The sequence below is a fragment of the Bos javanicus genome, chromosome 22 (genome assembly GCF_032452875.1).
Source record: "Bos javanicus breed banteng chromosome 22, ARS-OSU_banteng_1.0, whole genome shotgun sequence".
Lineage (NCBI taxonomy): Eukaryota > Metazoa > Chordata > Mammalia > Artiodactyla > Bovidae > Bos > Bos javanicus.
Genome location: NC_083889.1, coordinates 3,163,500 through 3,182,356, shown reverse-complemented (window position 1 = coordinate 3,182,356; position 18,857 = coordinate 3,163,500). Strand labels below are relative to the sequence as shown.

General features: G+C 46.6%; 1 pseudogene; it reads right to left on the bottom strand.

Moving 5' to 3' along the window:
- Positions 1-10,950: 10,950 nt before the first annotated feature.
- LOC133235633 (large ribosomal subunit protein eL18-like) lies at positions 10,951-13,575 on the bottom strand (annotated as a pseudogene).
- Between the last annotated feature and the right edge of the window lie 5,282 nt (positions 13,576-18,857).

Here is an 18,857-nt window from a genome sequence, read left to right as displayed (position 1 = left end):
CTATCCTGCCTGAGGACAGTCTTTGGATTAAACCTTCTGGCTAAACCTGTTATCTTAAAATGTAAATTATGGGAGTAGGTCTGGTGAGGTCTTTACAAGGATTATGTAACAATCATGTATCCGGAAATGGCAACCCACTCCAGTATTCTTGCCTGGAGAATCCCATGGACTGAGAAGCTTGGTGGGCTACAGTCCACGGGTCGCAAAGAGTCAGACACAACTGAGCGACTTCATTCACTTTCAATGTATCCGAGGTCAGGGGCGGCGGCTGGGAGGAGCTACCACCCCGCCCGAGGCCAGGGGTGAGGGCCGAGACAAGCAACCCCACGTCCAAGGAGCGGTGGCTGCCCGGGCACAGGAGGGCCTAGAGGAGCTATTCCACGTTCAAGGTCAGGAGGGGTGGCGGTGAGGAGATACCGCTTGTCCAAGGTAAGGAGCAGCGGCTCCGCTTTGCTGGAGCAGCAGTGAAGAGATACCCCACGTCCAAGGTAAGAGAAACCCAAGTAAGATGGTAGGTGTTACAAGAGCACATCAGAGGGCAGACACACTGAAACCATAATCACAGAAAACTAGTCAATCTAATCACACTAGGACCACAGCCTTGTCTAACTCAATGAAAGTAAGCCATGCCCGTGGGGCAACCCAAGGTGGGTGGGTCATGGTGGAGAGGTCTGACAGAATGTGGTCCACTGGAGAAGGGAATGGCAAGCCACTTCAGTTTTCTTGCCTTGAGAACCCCATGAACAGTATGAAAAGGCAAAATGATAGGACACTGAAAGAGGAACTTCCCAGGTCAGTAGGTGCCCAATATGCTACTGGAGATCAGTGGAGAAATAACTCCAGTTATTTCTTTGCTTTGGATGGAGCCAAAGCAAAAATAATACCCAGTTGTGGATGTGACTGGTGACTGTATAGAGCAAGGTCTGATGCTGTAAAGAGCAATATTGCATAGGAACCTGGAATGTTAGGTTCATGAATCAAAGCAAATTGGAAGTGGTCAAACAGGAGACAGGAAGAGTGAACATCGACATTCTAGGAATCAGCGAACTAAAATGGACTGGAATGGCTGAATTTAACTCAGATGACCATTATATCTACTACTGTGGGCAGGAATCCTTCAGAAGAAATGGAGTAGCCATCATGGTCAACAAAAGAGTCTGAAATGCAGTACTTGGATGCAATCTCAAAAACGACAGAATGATCTCTGTTCGTTTCCAAGGCAAACCATTCAATATCACAGTAATCCAAGTCTATGTCCCAATCAGTAATGCTGAAGAAGCTGAAGTTGAACGGTTCTATGAAGACCTACAAAACCTTTTAGAACTAACACCCAAAAAAGATGTCTTTTTCATTATAGGGGGCTGGAATGCAAAAGTAGGAAGTCAAGAAACACCTAAAGTAACAGGCAAATTTGGCCTTGGAATACAGAATGAAGCAGGACAAAGGCTAATAGGATTTTTCCAAGGAAATGCATTGGTCATAGCAAACACCCTATTGCAACAACACAAGAGAAGACTCTACACACAGACACCACCAGATGGTCAACACCAAAATCAGATTGATTATATTCTTTGCAGCGAAAGATGGAGAAACTCTATACCGTCAGCAAAAACAAGACCGGGAGCTGACTGTGGCTTAGATCCTGAAGTCCTTATTGCCAAATTCAGACTTAAATTGAAGAACATACAGAAAACCAATAGACCATTCAGGTATGACCTAAATCAAATCCCTTATGATTATACAGTGGAAGTGAGAAATAGATTTAAGGGACTAGATCTGACAGATAGAGTGCCTGATGAACTATGGACTGAGGTTCCTGACATTGTACAGGAGACAGGGATCAAGACCACCCTCATGGAAAAGAAATGCAAAAAAGTAAAATGGCTGTATGGGGAGCCCTTATAAATAGCTGTGAAAAGAAGAGAAGTAAAAAGTAAAGGAGAAAAGGAAAGATATAAGCATCTGAATGCAGAGTTCCAAAGAATAGCAAGAAGAGATAAGAAAGCCTTCCTCAGCCATCAATGCAAAGAAATAGAGGAAAACAACAGAATGGGAAAGACTAGAGCTCTCTTCAAGAAAATTAGAGATACCAAGGGAACATTTCATGCAAAGATGGGCTCGATAAAGGACAGAAATGGCATGGACCTAACAGAAGCAGAAGATATTAAGAAGAGGTGGCAAAAATACACAGAAGAACTGTATAAAAAAGATCTTCATGACCCAGATAATCACGATGGTGTGATCACTCACCTAGAGCCAGACATCCTGGAATGTGAAGTCAAGTGCGCCTTAGAAAGCATCACTACGAACAAAGCTAGTGGAGGTGATGGAATTCCAGTGGAGCTATTTCAAATCCTGAAAGATTATGCTGTGAAAGTGCTGCATTCAATATGCCAGCAAATTTGGAAAACTCAGCAATGGCCACAGGACTGGAAAAGGTCAGTTTTCATTCCAACCCCAAAGAAAGGCAATGCCAAAGAATGCTCAAACTACCACACAATTGCACTCATCTCACACACTAGTAAAGTAATGCTCCAAATTCTCCAAGCCAGGCTTCAGTAATATGTGAACTGTGAACTTCCAGATGTTCAATCTGATTTTAGAAAAGGCAGAGGAACCAGAGACCAAATTGCCAACATCTGCTGGATCATGGAAAAAGCAAGAGAGTTCCAGAAAAGCATCTATTTCTGCTTTCTTGACTATGCCAAAGCCTTTGACTGTGTGGATCACAATAAACTGCAGAAAATTCTGAAAGAGATGGGAATACCAGACCACCTGACCTGCCTCTTGAGGAACCTATATGCAGGTCAGCAAGCAACAGTTAGAACTGGACATGGAACAACAGATTGGTTCCAAATAGGAAAAGGAGTTCGTCAAGGCTGTATATTGTCACCCTGCTTATTTAACTTACATGCAGAGTACATCATGAGAAACGCTGGGCTGGAAGAAACACAAGCTGGAATCAAGATTGCCGGGAGAAATATCAATAACCTCAGATATGCAGATGACACCAGCCTTATGGCAGAAAGTGAAGAGGAACTCAAAAGCCTCTTGATGAAAGTGAAAGAGGAGAGTGAAAAAGTTGGCTTAAAGCTCAACATTCAGAAAACAAAGATCATGGCATCTGGTCCCATCACTTCATGGGAAATAGATGGGGAAATAGTGGAAACAGTGTCAGACTTTATTTTTTGGGCTCCAAAATCACTGCAGATGGTGACTGAAGCCATGAAATTAAAAGACGCTTATTTCTTGGAAGAAGTTATGACCAACCTAGATAGGATATTGAAAAGCAGAGACATTACTTTGCCAACAAAGGTCCATCTAGTCAAAGCTATGGTTTTTCCAGTAGTCGTGTATGGATGTGAGAGCTGGACTATAAAGAAAGCTGAGTACTGAAGAATTGATGCTTTTGAACTGTGGTGTTGGAGAGGACTCTTGAGGGTCCCTTGGACTGCAAGGAGATCCAACCAGTCCATTCTGAAGGAGATCAGCCCTGGGATTTCTTTGGAAGGAATGATGCTAAAGCTGAAACTCCAGTACTTTGGCCACCTCATGAGAAGAGTTGACTCATTGGAAAAGACTCTGATGCTGGGAGTGACTGGGGACAACAGAGGATGAGATGGCTGGATGGCATCACCGACTCAATGGACGTGAATTAGAGTGAACTCCGGGAGTTGGTGATGGACAGGGAGGCCTGGCATGCTGCAATTCATGGGGTCGCAAAGAGTCAGACACGACTGAGAGACTGAAGTGAACTGAACTGAATGTATCCTACCTGAGGACAGTCTCTGGATTAAACCTTCTGGCTAATCCTGTCATTAAAATGTAAATTATGGGAGTAGGTCTGGTGAGGTCTTTACAACCTCCAGACATTCTTTTGATTCATTGCAGAGCATATAACTCCACTGCTAACACTGGCAAGGGGGTACTCTTTCTGCCCCCTTCTGATGCCTGTGTCAGAAGCTTTCTCTATCTCCTTTATACTTTAATAAAACTTTATTACACAAAAGCTCTGAGCGATCAAGCCTCGTCTCTGGCCCCAGACTGAATTCTTCTCCTCCAGAGGCTGAGAATCCCGGCTTTTTTTCATGGTTCAGCAACAACCTTTCACTGTTGGAGCAGAAAGGAAGTAGATGCAGAGGGCAGGGCTGACCAGCGCCCCATCATCAAGCAGGTGGTGGGCACCGTGGCTGCCCCCAGCTCCCTCACACCAGGCACCCAGTCCTCAGCTCCCAGGAGCACTCCTGCTGGCAGCACCCAGCTGTATCTCTCCCTGGCAGACTACACTGTTCCCCTGGGGAGCTCCCTCCCAAGGACTGGGTGATACAGGAGCAAAGACTGGGCCTTCCGCATGATTCCCAAGGATCATTCTGACTCCAGGCTCCCCTGGGGGCTGACCGAGCCTTCAGTCTCAATTGCCTTGTGATTTAATTCCTTCTTCTGTGTAATCCCACTACCCTCACTTCCTTACAAATATTCCTCAGGAGACCACTGTCCCTAAAATCTTCTGCATGTAAATGTCCACCTCAGAGTCTGTTTCCAGGAAAACCAGCTGAAGACAGAGCACATTTGAACAGTGGCTGCTCTCAGGTACTTCTGTTAGGTCTCACAATCACTCAACAAGATGATTATTGCAGTGACCGTTCGAAACATGGTTGAGCCTCAGGCAAGTTAAGTCACAGGCTTCATGTACATGCTGCAGCCAGGAGGTGAACCCAGGAAAGAGCCACACTGCTGAGATCCAGGACTAATTGGCAGACTGACAACAAAGAGCCCAAGCATTCAGGGAACCAGATGACACTGGGAAGGCAAAGGTTAAAAAGTTCAGAGAAGCCACAGTGTGAATGAATACAACCTCAAAGCAAGACTAATTCTGAGACAGGAAAGGTTGCCCCTTGAGTACGTTATTTTTCTTACCCACGTGTGATCCCAAGCTGATGCTTGTACACACAAAAAAGCAAATAACAATAACAGTAGTAGCTAACATTTATGAGAAAGCAAACTCCAGCCTTCTTCAGCAACTTCTGGTGCTACTGTTTTATCTGAAATACTCATACACATGTATACTGTCTGTGTCACATACACCACCCACATACATACACCAGGCACAGACATATATTAGACAGCTGAGTACAGTCTCATGTCACTGTTTTGCAGATAAGTACAAAAGAAACTCAGAAAAGCCAAGTGACTTGTCCTTGGTCACACACCTAACTGAAGAACCCTGAAGAACACACCTAACTGAAGCAGCTGCTGCTGCTAAGTCACTTCAGTAGTGTCTGACTCTGTGCGACCCTATAGACAGGAGCCCACCAGGCTCCCCCATTCCTGGGATTCTCCAGGCAAGAACACTGGAGTGGGTTGCCATTTCCTTCTCCAATGCAGGAACGTGAAAAGTGAAAGGGAAATCATTCAGTTGTGTCCGACCCTCAGCGACACCATGGACTGCAGCCTTCCAGGCTCCTCCATCCATGGGATTTTCCAGGCAAGAGTACTGGAGTGGGGTGCCATTGCCCTCTCCGTAAGGGAACATTACTCAGCCATAAAAAAGAATGAAATCATGCCACTGGCAGCAACATGAATGGACCTAGAAATGATCATACTTACTGAAGTAAGTATGGAGAAAGAAATGGCAACCCACTCCAGTGTTCTTGCCTGGAGAATCCCAGGGACGGGGGAGCCTGGTGGGCTGCCATCTATGGGGTCGCACAGAGTCGGACATGACTGAAGCGACTTAGCAGCAGCAGCAGCAGCAGCAGTGAAGTAAGTCAGGCAGAGAAAGAGAAGTATCACAAGATGTCACTTATATGTGGAATCTAAAAAGTGATACAAATGAACTTATTTAAAAAATGGAACTAGACATAGAAAATAAAGTTATGGTTACCAAGGAAAAGTGGGGAGGAATTTTTTTAAAGTCAGTATTAAAACCCAGGTCTGTCTCAGTGTCCAATCCATCATGTTTCTCCAACCCCAGAAAAAGTTAGTTCTAGTGGAATTCTATGAATCTAATATTTATAACAATAGCTAATGTATTTCGAACACTTATAAACCAGATATTTTCTGCCTCTTAAATCTTTGCAAAATCTTTAGGAGATAGATACTATTATTATTTTTTTAATTTTACAAAAGACAAAAGAGAGACATGGAAAGACAGAAACAAATTTGCCCAAAGTTGCACAGCTAGTAAGAGAAAAAGCAGAATTTAAACCTGGCCATCTGACTCCAGTGTCCTTGGGTCACCCACCAGAAGCTGGGGTAAAGGAACTGGGCTTACATACAGTCTGTTCAAATAAATAATGAATCAAAATTGCTCTTGAGTTTATAACTTGAAATCTCAGAGGTACAAGATGGTGCCATCCACTGGGGTGAAGAAACTGGAATTATGGAAGAATTGTGGATGGAGATGAAATAAGTACTTTTGCCCAGGTAATTTTGAGTAGATGATAAAAATAGTGTTACATTTCATATTAAGATGGTATTTAATATTTTCAAAGGATTTCTCCTATGTTACAGAATTTCTATTTTATATGATCATATACATGATTTACACCAGACTGGGTTAAGCCAGTCATTTAGGAGTGGCCAGGAGATGGTCAAAAGGAGAAGAGAGTGAAATAGGATGAGATGGTTAGATGGCATCACTGACTCCACGGACATGAATCTGAGAAAACTCCAGGAGGTGGTGAAGGACAGAGGAGCATACATGCTGTAGCCCAAGGGGTCGCAAAGAGTCAGACACGACTTCACGACTGAATAACAACCAGGAGACTCGGGCATCACCAAAGCATGATTAATAGGGAAACCTAGAGGAGCAGGAGCTGGGGAGTGATGGATGTCCCTCCAACTACTGACAGCAGATAGGACACAGGAGCCCCGCTCTGGCTGGGGAGGGGGAAGCTGCTAGAAGACACTTCACCTGCGCCTGGACTATCCACTGATAAACAACATTCTCCATAAATATTCAGAAGCAGTTCTCATTCCTTCAAATGTTTTCTTCCAAGACAAGCCTGGGGTTGTTCCCCTCCCAGGCCTGGTACCTTTGTCACCACAAAGGAATATCAGCTGGGAGCTGCAACTGAACCTGCCCTAGGCCGCCCTTCAAGCTGCTCTGGGACCTGTTTTCTTTGTGGCAGAGACTCTGAGTGGGTGGCCCTCTGTCTGGCCTCTGACCCTTCTGTGGAAACAAAGGAGGGAACACCCCATGAGAAGCTGCGTTGTCACTGACTTTCCCTGGATCCAGCATTCTCCTTCTCTCTCAGATATTCATTACTCTGGGACTGCAAAATACTGTCTCCTCCTCTTCTTGGCCTCCTCGGGGTGGGGTCCTCAAGCCCAGGACTCTCCCCCTAAGAACTCCTGCTCCTCCTCTGCGCTGGGACTGGTCTTCTCACCCTCACTTTAGGGCCCTTCAGTGCTAGCCCCTGCCCTAGACTCACAGGCCCCACCTTAACCCATCCCTTTGTCCAGAAAGATAGCAGACACCTCAGCTTCACTCACATCCTCCTATGATCCTGAGAGCTGGAGAAAGACCTCTGTTGCGTTTACCGTGAGACCTGACTCAGAGGAGTCCAGTGACTCGCTTCCCTATCACCAGTGCTGCAATGGCCCAGACAGCCTGGCTCCGGCTCCATCAGCCTCTGGACCTAGGCCCACTTCCCCTCAAGGATGGCAATAAATACATTCTCATCTTTATTCAGGACAACATCCTCTCTAGGAGCAAATAGCTTTACCTGCGTGAGCAGTGGCATTCGGTAAGATCTCCCTATGTGCATATCTACAGCACAAATCCATTATCAAGCACTGCTGGCAAAGAAGCACCGGCGCCTTCTGAGTACAAAACGCTGTGCCCTGTTTCTGCTGAGTCACCCATGACGAATGAGACAGGTTTCTTGGTTGTGGTTTCAAAGATGAAGTCACCAAGTGGTTAGAGGCATCTCTGGCTCTGGTTGTCTCTGGTCTCCGTGCCATAGCAAGTTCAGGCACTTACTCAAACTGCATAGGAGCAGCTGCCTGCTCGCTGGGCGGTCCATTCGCCCAGTCCCAGTCCCTCACAGCTGTTCAGATGAAGATGGACTGTAATGGGAGACAGGCTGGTCCCAAGGTCCCTGCTGATGAGAAGAGTGGGGATCAACCCGGGGTCACCTTTCAGAACTAATGTTTCAGAGGAAATTGCCAAATAATGAGCTTCCTATTAGATTAGAAAAGGGATATGTGTATGCATGCTCAGTCGCTAAGCCATGTTCGATTCTTTGTGAAACCATGGACTATAGCTCTCCAGAGACAGACATAGCCTGTCCATGAGATTTCCCAGCAACAATAATGGAGTGCGTTGCCATTTCCTTCTCCAAGGGATCTTTCCGATCCAGAAATCAAACTCACATCTCCTGCACTGGCAGGTGGATTCTTTACCCCTGAGCCACGTGGGAAGCCCGTAGGAAAGGGATGGGAAGTCTCAAAATATGGAAGTTGAGGGTTAGGGGAATCTTCAGTGAGAAAATTATAATAAGACAAAAATCACTGTCTTTGAGCTGAGTGACCGTGACTTGGTTTGGCCACTGATTTACTCTGAAAACTAGGGAAAGTAGTCACAAAGCGTACCTTCTGCTGAAAGGCCTAGAGACCAACTTAAAAAAAAAAATGAGTGTTTACCATTCTACTGTAAATTACATTGAACTTGAAGAGAAAACAGACCCTAACCTTAACCGCTCTCTTTCCACACTCCCAGGGCCCCCACCACTCACACACACTCCCACCACATGTCCAGAAAAGCCCCTGGATCTTCAGCTGGAGTGTGGAGGAGAGAAAACAGCAGAATGGATGAGCAGGTACCCAAAGGAATCAGGACAAAACCAGTGTCTGGGAACCAAACCAAACAGGTCCAGCACCTCCTGCATCTTAAATCACCCCAGCATTTAGGTTAACATCAGCCAGGACACTGGGGCCTTGTTGAGTTGAAACAAAAATCAATGTGTTTTGCAGAACATTTTCCAGAAAACAATGAATCTGTAAGAACAATCACTCATGGGGAAGATGATGAGGGGAGGTGAGAAGTCTTTGGCTCTGCAGAGAGAAACCAAATGAACATGAAATTAGTCTCATATTTAAAATTTAGGAGAAGCTGAAGAAACTAAACTTGTTTATCTTTTATAAAACAGTACTCCAAGGTAGGGCATGATAGATAACCCCATATAAATCCCGGGAAGTAAACAATGCTGAAGAAAAAAAAAAAGACTCCCTCTACCAATATTGGCTTTAAGACGAGAAAACGGCTGAGGCAGACAAAAGATTCTCCCTGCAGAACCACTTGTATTCCTGCTCCTTCCACTAAAACCAAACAAGGCTGCCGGTTATAGGAGTAGGTGTGCGGCTCACCATCCAGAAAATCAGGAGGCCTCAATGGTCTCAGACGTGCTTTACCCCTCCCAACAAGGCTGATGCTCAGGTAATCAACAATTGCCCCGACCCAGCAGACACCAGAATGTGAAAATGAAAGTGTTAGTCATTCAGTCATGTCTGACTCTTTGCGACCCTGTGAATAGCAGCCACCAGACTCCACTGTTCATGGGGTTCTCCTGGCAAGAATACTGAAGTCAACTGCCATGCCCTTTTCCAGGGGATCATCCTGACCCAGGAATCGAACCTGGGTCTCCCACACTACAGGCAGATTCTTTAATGTCTGAATACTTAAAAGCAAAACAAAACTTCTAACCTAGTTGGAAAATGGCTGTAATCCTGAATCTCTCTGTGTGGCCCCCAACCTGATAGTCCTTGGTCTATCTTTGGGAACTTTCTGGAACCTCCCCACGATCCAGCATCTAAATGCTAACAGTAGGACTTCCCCAGCGGTTCAGTGGCTGAGAATCTGCTGCCAATGCAAGGGACACAGGTTCGATCCCTGGTCCAGGAAGATTCCACACACCCCAGAGCAACTAAGTCCACGTGCCCCAACTAGTGAGCCTGTGCTCTGCAGTCCGAGAGACCACCACAGTGAGAAGCCTGTGTACCCCAACTGGAGAGCAGCCCTGACTCGCTGCAACTAGGGAACGCCATGTGCAGCAACAAGACCCAGCACAGGCAAGATAAATAATTTAAAAAACAGTAAAAAAAAAAAAATAACAATAATAATTGCTAACAGCAGCCACATCTGGGGCCTCCAAGAGCCTGCTTCAGGCTTAAGGCCAGGATGGTTAGGGTGAGTGGTCTCCACGCCTTACCACTTAGTGAATATTAGCATCTCTTCATCCTCTTTCCTCTCCTTGTGCTGCTCAAGCAAGAGGGTTTACTTCAGGGTTACTTCTCCCCAGGCAAAACCATCAGCACCCATCCCCATATCAGCCCTGCAGAGATACAGTTTCCAAAGTACCCTTTGAAGCGCCTTTCCTTTCTCCCCGAGAACGTAATACATAGCACTTCAAGAGTGCAGAGCTTGGACTTGGCCTCAGAGAAACCTGGGTTTAAACAAAGCTCTTCCCCTAGTTCCATGGCCATGATGCAGCCAAGCTCCTGAGCCTCAGTTTTTCCACCTACAACACTAAAGTTCAACCACGGACTCTGGGGGGTTGGGGGATTGAGGGTAATGTGCACAAAGTGCCAGGCACAGCACTGGGCATCTGCTGGGAACTTAATGAAATGCTCTAAGGTGATGCTCGCCCTAGGACAGGCAGTAGGTAGGACCCCTGGAGTGAATATTCGTGTCTGTCTCTGTACTCAAGATATGCTCCTTTCATTTCCTGAAATTTCTGTCTACTGTCTATTTTATGCAATAATGATCAACATCCTGCTCTCAGAGCCCACCTGGGTCCAGTCCAGGGGTCAGCAGTGCACCTGTATCTCTTGCTTCCATGACAGGACAACCCAGGACCTCAACGACTATGGACCATCCATAACCACCTTCTCACGTGTGAAAAAGGACTAAAGTAACACCCAAGACACACTCACCTGACTTTGGCTTTAGAAATCCTGATACTGGGACTCCATTGAATTAATATCTTGCCCTGAGAACTGGCAGCCACGAAACACCAAGGTCGAGCAAGACCCCCCACCCCTGAAGCAGAGGGCCTGGTGCTCGCTGGGTCCTGCCAGCAAGGCCAGCCTCGTGGCTCTGGCTCCCAGGCCCTCCGCAATGCCGCCGTCAGGGCCAACGGCCCGAAATTTCACTAAGAGGCCAGGGTATGATGAAGTGCTGACAGCTTCCCCTTGTCTAGACAAGCTCAAGGCCAGGCCAACACATACTGAATTTTGAAATATGGTAAGTTTGAGAGTCAGGATATGCACTGATATAAAAACGTCCTCAATGAGAGCAGCTACTGCGCACTGAGCATGTTTGGGGCGCCATGCACTGTGCTCAAGATTCTCCACGTCATTTACAACCATTCAGAACAAAGCCACTCCCTCAGTTACACATCTGGGGCCACTGAGGCCCAGAGAAGTAAAATGATTTGCCCTGAGTCACACAGCTAAGAGAAAAGCAGCATGCAAACAGGTCTGCTTTTCCTCCAAAGCCCCGGTATCCTTCAGGGGGCCATTCCTCCTACTCATATTTAATTCTGACACTGGGGTGGAAATCATCATCTCCATTTTGCAAGTGAGGAACAGGAAATGTAGAAAGATCTACACTTGTAAGGGTGAAAAGAAACAAAGTCGCTCAGTCGCGTCCGACTCTTTGCGACCCCATGGACTGTAGCCTACCAGGCTCTTCCGTCCATGGGATTTTCCAGGCAAGAATACTGGAGTGGGCTGCCATTTCCTTCTCCAGGAGATCTTCCCAACCCAGGGATTGAACCCAGGTCTCCCGCATCATAGACAGACGCTTTACCATCTGAGCCACCAGGGAAGTACAGTATAAAAACCCAATCACGCTGTTTCCCTCCATCTAAAATGCATGCAAGTGTGCAGACACTAAAAGTAGAAGAGTCAGCATTTATTTCTTAAGAAAAAAAAAAGAAATTGGGGGGACTTCCCTGGTGGTCTAGTGGTTAAGACTTTGCCTTCCAATGCAGAGGATGCGGGTTCAATCCTTGCAGGGAAATAAGATCCCACGTGCCTTGTGGTCAGAAAACCAAAACATAAAACAGAAACAATACCGTAACAAATTCAACAAAGACTTTAAAAATGGTCCACATCAAAATAAAAACAAAAAAATGTGAGGCAGCCTTGGGGATGGGTGGAGAGAGAAAATGAGTGAAGACGATTCAGGATTGAAGGTGAGCCAGGCCGCCTCCATGAGGTCTATCAGCTCCATCTTCCCTGGAGACCGTCTCCATCTCCAGGGAAATAGTAACCTGGGCCTGTGTGCTAAGTCCCTTCAGTCGTGTCCGACTCTGGGTGATCCCATGGACTGTAGCCTGCCAGGCTCCTCTTCCATGGGATTCTCCAGGCAAGAATACAGGAGTGGATTGCCATTCCCTTTTCCAGGGAATCTTCCCAACTGAGGGATGGAACCCATGTCTCTTACATCTCCATCTCTTGCATTGGCAGGAGGGTTCTTTACCACAAGTGCCACCTGGGAAGCTCAAGTAACCTGTGGGTTTCCCCAAAATCAAGTTTGCCCTGTCTTTTTTTTTTTTTTAGTATCCAAAATCTTTTTCATAGCAAGGTAGAACCTAGGGTTAGTTCTGTAGCCCCAGCTGGCTCCTAGGCATCTGGTGCACTCAAACTTCTGGCCCTCGGAGCTTACACAGTATTTGGTGTGGCTCTTCGGGGTTCATGTACGAAACGCCTGTGCACCTCTCGGCCTTTGCGAGGACCAGAGAAGACAGTACCACAGCCCTTGGGGAAGTCCAGAGACAGCTGTTCGAAGGTAAGGGTCTTGTCCCCAGCCTTGAGGATGCAGCTCTGAGTGCCGCTGCTCACTCACAGGGCACACACCTTCAATTTGGGCACTTCCTGGACATACACTTGGGTTCCCTGGTGGCTCAGACGGTAAAGAATCTGCTTTCAATGCAGGAGACTCAGGTTCCATCCCTGATTGGGAAGATTTCCTGGAGAAGGAAATGGCAACCCACTCCAGTATGCTTACCTGGAAAATTCCATGGACAGAGAAGCCTGGTGGGCTACGCTGGGGTTGCAAAGAGTTAGTCACGACTGAGCAACTAACATTTTCATTTTCTGGACACACGCACATCATGGGTTACAGTCCCCACAACCGCAGCTGTTTTGCCTTCCCCTGCAGGAATCTTCGTCTTCAGTATCATCTGGGAAAGGGCGGAGGTGGCCAGTTGGTGCCACTCCTGAACAATCTCTTCAGAACAACTTGATTGAAGGTGTAGTTGGTTTGTCTGACCAGAAACCTGCACAGCTTGACCAACAGCCTTAGGTAGATGTCCTGGCTCTTAGGTTTCTTGCCTCAAACCTTTCACCCCTTGCTGTGGAGGATGTCAGCTCCCATGACGGTGCCTCCTACTTAGCCAGGTCCAGAAACGGCTTGCCCTCAGTCTTTGTGTTTTTTGTTTTTTTTTTAAACAAGCCTCACATTCCCAGCTCAACAGTGCGGTGGAAGAAGTATATTTGTCACCTCCCAGCAGGGCTGCCAGACTTCAGATCATCTCCTATTCTCCTGCCTTCAGGGACTTGAACCCAGATCTTGCCATTTATTTTAATCGTGCAAAGTGCTCTCTTCCCTTGCTTTCTGGTCTGATGAGTTCAAGGAGTTTCCTCTGATCAGCCCAAAAGGTGACATGTCTCATCTGATAGGAACTGCTGATATTTGGCAAAAGGCGGCCATGTGACTCGAACAGTCAAGGAGAAACTGAGACTGCAGTTAGCAAATGCTCTCTGCTGCAGGTGCCCCGCAGAGAGCTCTCTGGGGCTCGAGTTCAACGCCTTTGTTTCAAGCAAGCAGCACAAGCGCCATTGCTGGAGAATATTAAAAGAGTAAATGATGACGCCTTTACAGACTTGGCAGGCTCTCACACCAAGGGGCTTCAGCATAACTGCTGGGAAACCATCCCAGGCAGAGCGAAAGGAAGCAAAACCCCTGCTCTGACCAGCAAAACGCATCTGCAGGCAGTCCTCCCAGGGCATTTCAGCAGAAGCTAATATGATGTAAAATTTTAAAAGGGGAAAAAAGCACAAGACAAAACTTTCTTCAAGATCAAAAATTTCACAGACAGAGAAGGTACTGGAGCCGCTTCGCTGGTTCACATGGTTGAGGACTTCTCTGCCTGGGCTGTGATGGGAGACACAGGCTCTGGGCCCACATGACCTTGGCATTCCAGCTCTCACCCACAAGGGCGAGTGTACAGAACACAGCTCAGAGCTTTGCCACCCCTTAGATGTTGTAGCCCTTCTGAGCCCCTCTTAAGAGTGGCTGCCTTAACTAAATGGGTCTCTGAGACCAATTTCTAGAAAAAGTGTATAATCTTATACACCTTCAGAGATGATCAAGTTCATCTGCCTCTGTGCTTCAAATAGAAAAACAGGAAGGCACGTGTGGGGAACCACTTGCAAAAGTGCTCTTGGAAAGTTTTAAAAGATCAGTTTAATAACTATGAGGGAGCTCAGAGTGAACCAGAGTGTTTAGAGGAAAAAACAATTAGATTTTCCCCCATCTTCTTAATGAAAGAAGCCTATCTCAATTAGGGAGATCTTTAATAGGCCTTGATAAAGATTAAAATTAACTTCTGCCTAATTAGAAAGTGAAAGTATTAGTCGCTCAGTCGTGTTAGACTCTTTGTGACCCCAGGGACCACAGCCGGCCAGGCTCCTCTGTCCACAGGGTCCTCCAGGCAAGAAGACTGGAGTGGGTTGCCATTTCCTCCTCCAGGGGATCTTCCCAACCCAGAGACTGAATCCAGGTTGCCTGCATTACAGGCAGATACTTCACCATCTGAGCCACCAGGGAAGCCCATCCGCCTAATTAGGTACTTGATGGTTTTCAAATTTACACCCCAATACCCACTTCCTCCAATATTCATCTCAGAAAGCATAGACCCCTATTGGGTCCCTACACTCTCCCGTTTAGAGGGACTGGACACATGGGAGACACGGTCTTTCCCGTTCCTTCCACAGAAGTGCGTGACCAGGGCCTTCCCAACTATCCTCTGCAGCTGACTGACGCCTGTGCCAGGGCGCCGTCCTCCTCCCTGCAGTCTGTCCGTCCGTCCCTCACTCGGCCTTCCTCGTCACAGCAGGGGCGCCACCAGCATCCCAGCTGTTCAGTCAAGGAACACTCCCCATCTTTCCAGTAACATGCTTCCAATTACCTCCGACCCCCAAAAACAGATCAAAAATCTGTTAGTACCAGTTGCAGCGTGTGTATATATGCTTTGAATGAAGACTGAAGTAAGTAGCGCGTGTTTGGGGCTATAATTTTATGCTCGTTTAGCTGCTCTGGACACTGAACCTCCCATCATATTTATAGGTGTGCTGTATGGAGCTTGCTATAGGGAAAAGCAGCTCTGGAAAAGAAGTCTAGTGGTACTAATAAATTTAATAATAATTCATAATCATATCAATTCATATTTATTGAGCTCACTAATTGCCAAGTACTTTCCTAATTGCTTTTATATATTTTAATTCACTCAATCTTCACAATGATCTTCTGAGGTAAGCACTACCGTTACTGCGCTAATTATGCAGACGCATAAACTGAGGCACAGAGAGGTTAAAGCGGTAAATTGTCCGAGTGAAACAGTTAATTAAAAATTAAATGAAATGTTGTTAAAAACAATGATGCCTTAAAATAATTTATGACCAACAACATATAAGTCCATCAATCACACTCTCTGTGACTTGTAGAAATATTTAGAATGACAGCAAAAAAACAAAAAAGAATAAAAGGACAGATTTTTAAAAAGTGAAAAAGCCGATTGCAGAAGCAAGAAGGTTGAAATAGCAATTGTACACACACAGTCATGAACTAGAAGAATCATGACTTAGAAGAAATACTTCTGTTGTTCAAGATGGAAAAAATACCACCACCACAATACCGTTTTTTGAAAAAATCTTGACCTCATATAATCAATGGCAAAATTAATTTAAATGTTAAAACTGTTGGTGGCCTGCGTACTGCGTGTCCTTGACGTGCATGGGTGCACGGGGAAGGGCTGCTGTGTGGATGACTCAGAACGGAGCCTCCTGGGGGTCTAGGAGACGGGTGCTCCCTTCACCACACTCTTGGGGACACCCTGAAGGGAGATGACAGTGGAGCCTGTTTTTGCCTGAATTTCCGGGAATTTGCATGGTTCAGAGAGACATGGGAGTGAGAGTCCCAGGGAATGTGGTGGGAAGGAGGCAGGGCCAGCACAGCAGCCACCAGGTGCCACCAGATCAGTGCCACTCAGGCCGCGCCCGGGCACGGAGCAAAAACGCACCTTCAGGCTTCAGTCTCCCTCCGCGCAAAGCTGTGTCCCACAGGGCAGGGCAGCCCACGTTCCCAGGCTGAACATGTGGTCCTTAGGGCAGCCCCTGCCTCTGTGTCAACAGGGAGGTCTCGGGACAGGCCAGGCACGGTCGGGGGGCCACCCGGGTGGAGCCAGGAGAATCCACACCAAGGAGGTCACAGCAGCAGTAGCTGGAGGAAAAGCTGAAGCCCAGAGGGTGTGACACGCACGAGGGGTTCTGGGGAAGGCCTGGCAGGGTGTGCGTGTCGTTAGCTCAATCCTGGGACCCAGAGGGGACTGAGGCACAGGCCCACTGCAGCCTGGAAGCACGCACGCTCCAGGAGGCTTCCCATGGCATGCCTGTATCACCTACGCAGATGAAACCCAGAAAGCGAGCTCATGGCCATTCAGACATCACAAAACTGGAAAAGATAACTCATAGACTGAATGAGTGAACCAAAGTTCTAAAGATCTGGACAGGCTAGAATGATGGCTGACAATGAGTCAGATGAAATTTAATAAAGGAAGGAGATGGCTTGACAGGGTTCCTTGGCTGGATGAATCACCAGGAGGAATGAACATTTATTTGAAGGAAAAAAATCATGACAAGAGAATATTTTCTCTCTAATTCTTTCTCCTGAGGGGCTGGGCAGGGGCACGAGAGCACAAACAGCACAGCATCATCAACCAGTGTCCACAAACCAGGCTGTTCCTCCTCCAGACACCAACTCCCTGGTCTCCGCACTCCATCCAGGACACGAACAAGAATGGCTTGTTGGGCTTGCTTTCCATGTTTTTTTTTAAAACGCTCAAACATAGAAACGAGGGCTTCCCTGATGTCTCAGAGATAAAGAACCTGCCTGCAACGTAGAAGATGGGGGTTCGATCCCTGGGTTGGGAAGATCCCCTGGAGGAGGGCATGGCAACCCACTCCAGTGTTCTTGCCTGGAGAATCCCATGGACAGAGGAGCTTGGCAGGCTCTAGTCCATGGGGTTGCAAAGAGTCAGACACCACTGAAGCAGAAAAATTAAAAGAATACTGCAATGAACTCCCACAGCCCTGTCACCTAGATCTGAATTATTAACCTATTGCCACGTTTTGTGTATGTGTTTATGTGTGTGCTTATCCCAAGCATTTGAAAGTAATTCAAAACACATCAGCATACATCACATGATCATGTCATGATCACACTGACAACTAGCAACAATTCTCTCATAACATCCAATGTCCAGCCTAGATTCAAACTGCCCCAACCTGCTCCTAACATCTGTTATAGGTTTCCTTGTTCACACCAAACCCAGTCAAGGGTCCCACGTTAAATATGGTTGTCCTGTCTCTAATAATCCAGAAGAATCTTGCCATGTTGCTGGTTTTTAGATTCGTCTGGTTGCTTACTCTTTGTGTCCTTCTGGTTCCTGTATCCTCAGTATTTCCCATAAACTGGAAGTCACGTCTACGTCATAATTAATTTCACCTTGTACATCTCCATCAAGAAGGTTTCATAGACAGTGGTTTTCCAAAGCCTTGCACCATCTTATGAGGCACCCCGCACCCACCTGTCTCACTTTTACTGATAAATCTGACTACACGGATAAGCAGTTATCACAGTATCTCTCCCTTATGAACACTGTATGTTTCTTTTTACAATTAGCAAGTAATTTGTGGTATCATGTTTTCATGATGTGTGAGTATACTTTTCCCCACCAACACTTTCCATAAAGACTTTAATATCCATTGATGATCCTTGTCTGGGTTGGTAGTTTCACAGGGACTGTCAAAATGGGGATTTTCTAATTCTGTCATTACTTCTTTATTAGCTGCCATTCTTAATCAAAGAATTCATCCCTCAACAACCTCAAATAAACTACAGTTCCTCCTAAAACTTCACACTGGGTGTGTATATCCTCCTTGTATATGAGAATTCCACCCAAGCAGTGCATGATCTGTAACAAGGACTAGAATTCCACCCAAGCAGTGCATGCTCTGAACAAGGACTGGCACACTTCCCTGGAAACAGTTCGCTATTTCACGCTTTATAGGCCATGTGGTCTTTGTAGCAAGCAGTCAGCTCTGCCATTGCATGAAAGCAGCCATGGATCCGGAGGAGGCACTGGCGCCCCACTCCAGCACTCTTGCCTGGAAACTCCCATGGATGGAGGAGCCTGGTGGGCTGCAGCCCATGGGGTCGCTAAGAGTCGGACACGACTGAGCGACTTCACTTTCACTTTTCACTTGCATGCACTGGAGAAGGAAATGGCAACCCACTCCAGTGTTCTTGCCTGGAGAATCCCAGGGACGGGGGAGCCTGGTGGGCTGCCGTCTATGGGGTCGCACAGAGTCGGACACGACTGAAGTGACTTAGCAGCAGCAGCAGCCATGGATCACCCATAAATAATTGAATACAGTTGTCATCTGATAAAACTTTATTTACAAAAGCAAGTAGATAGCTGGTTTACCCTTAGGCCCCAAATTGCTTACCCTGAGCTACAGTAGTATCATTTACTTTTGCTGCCTTTTCTTTGCTCCACTGAGTG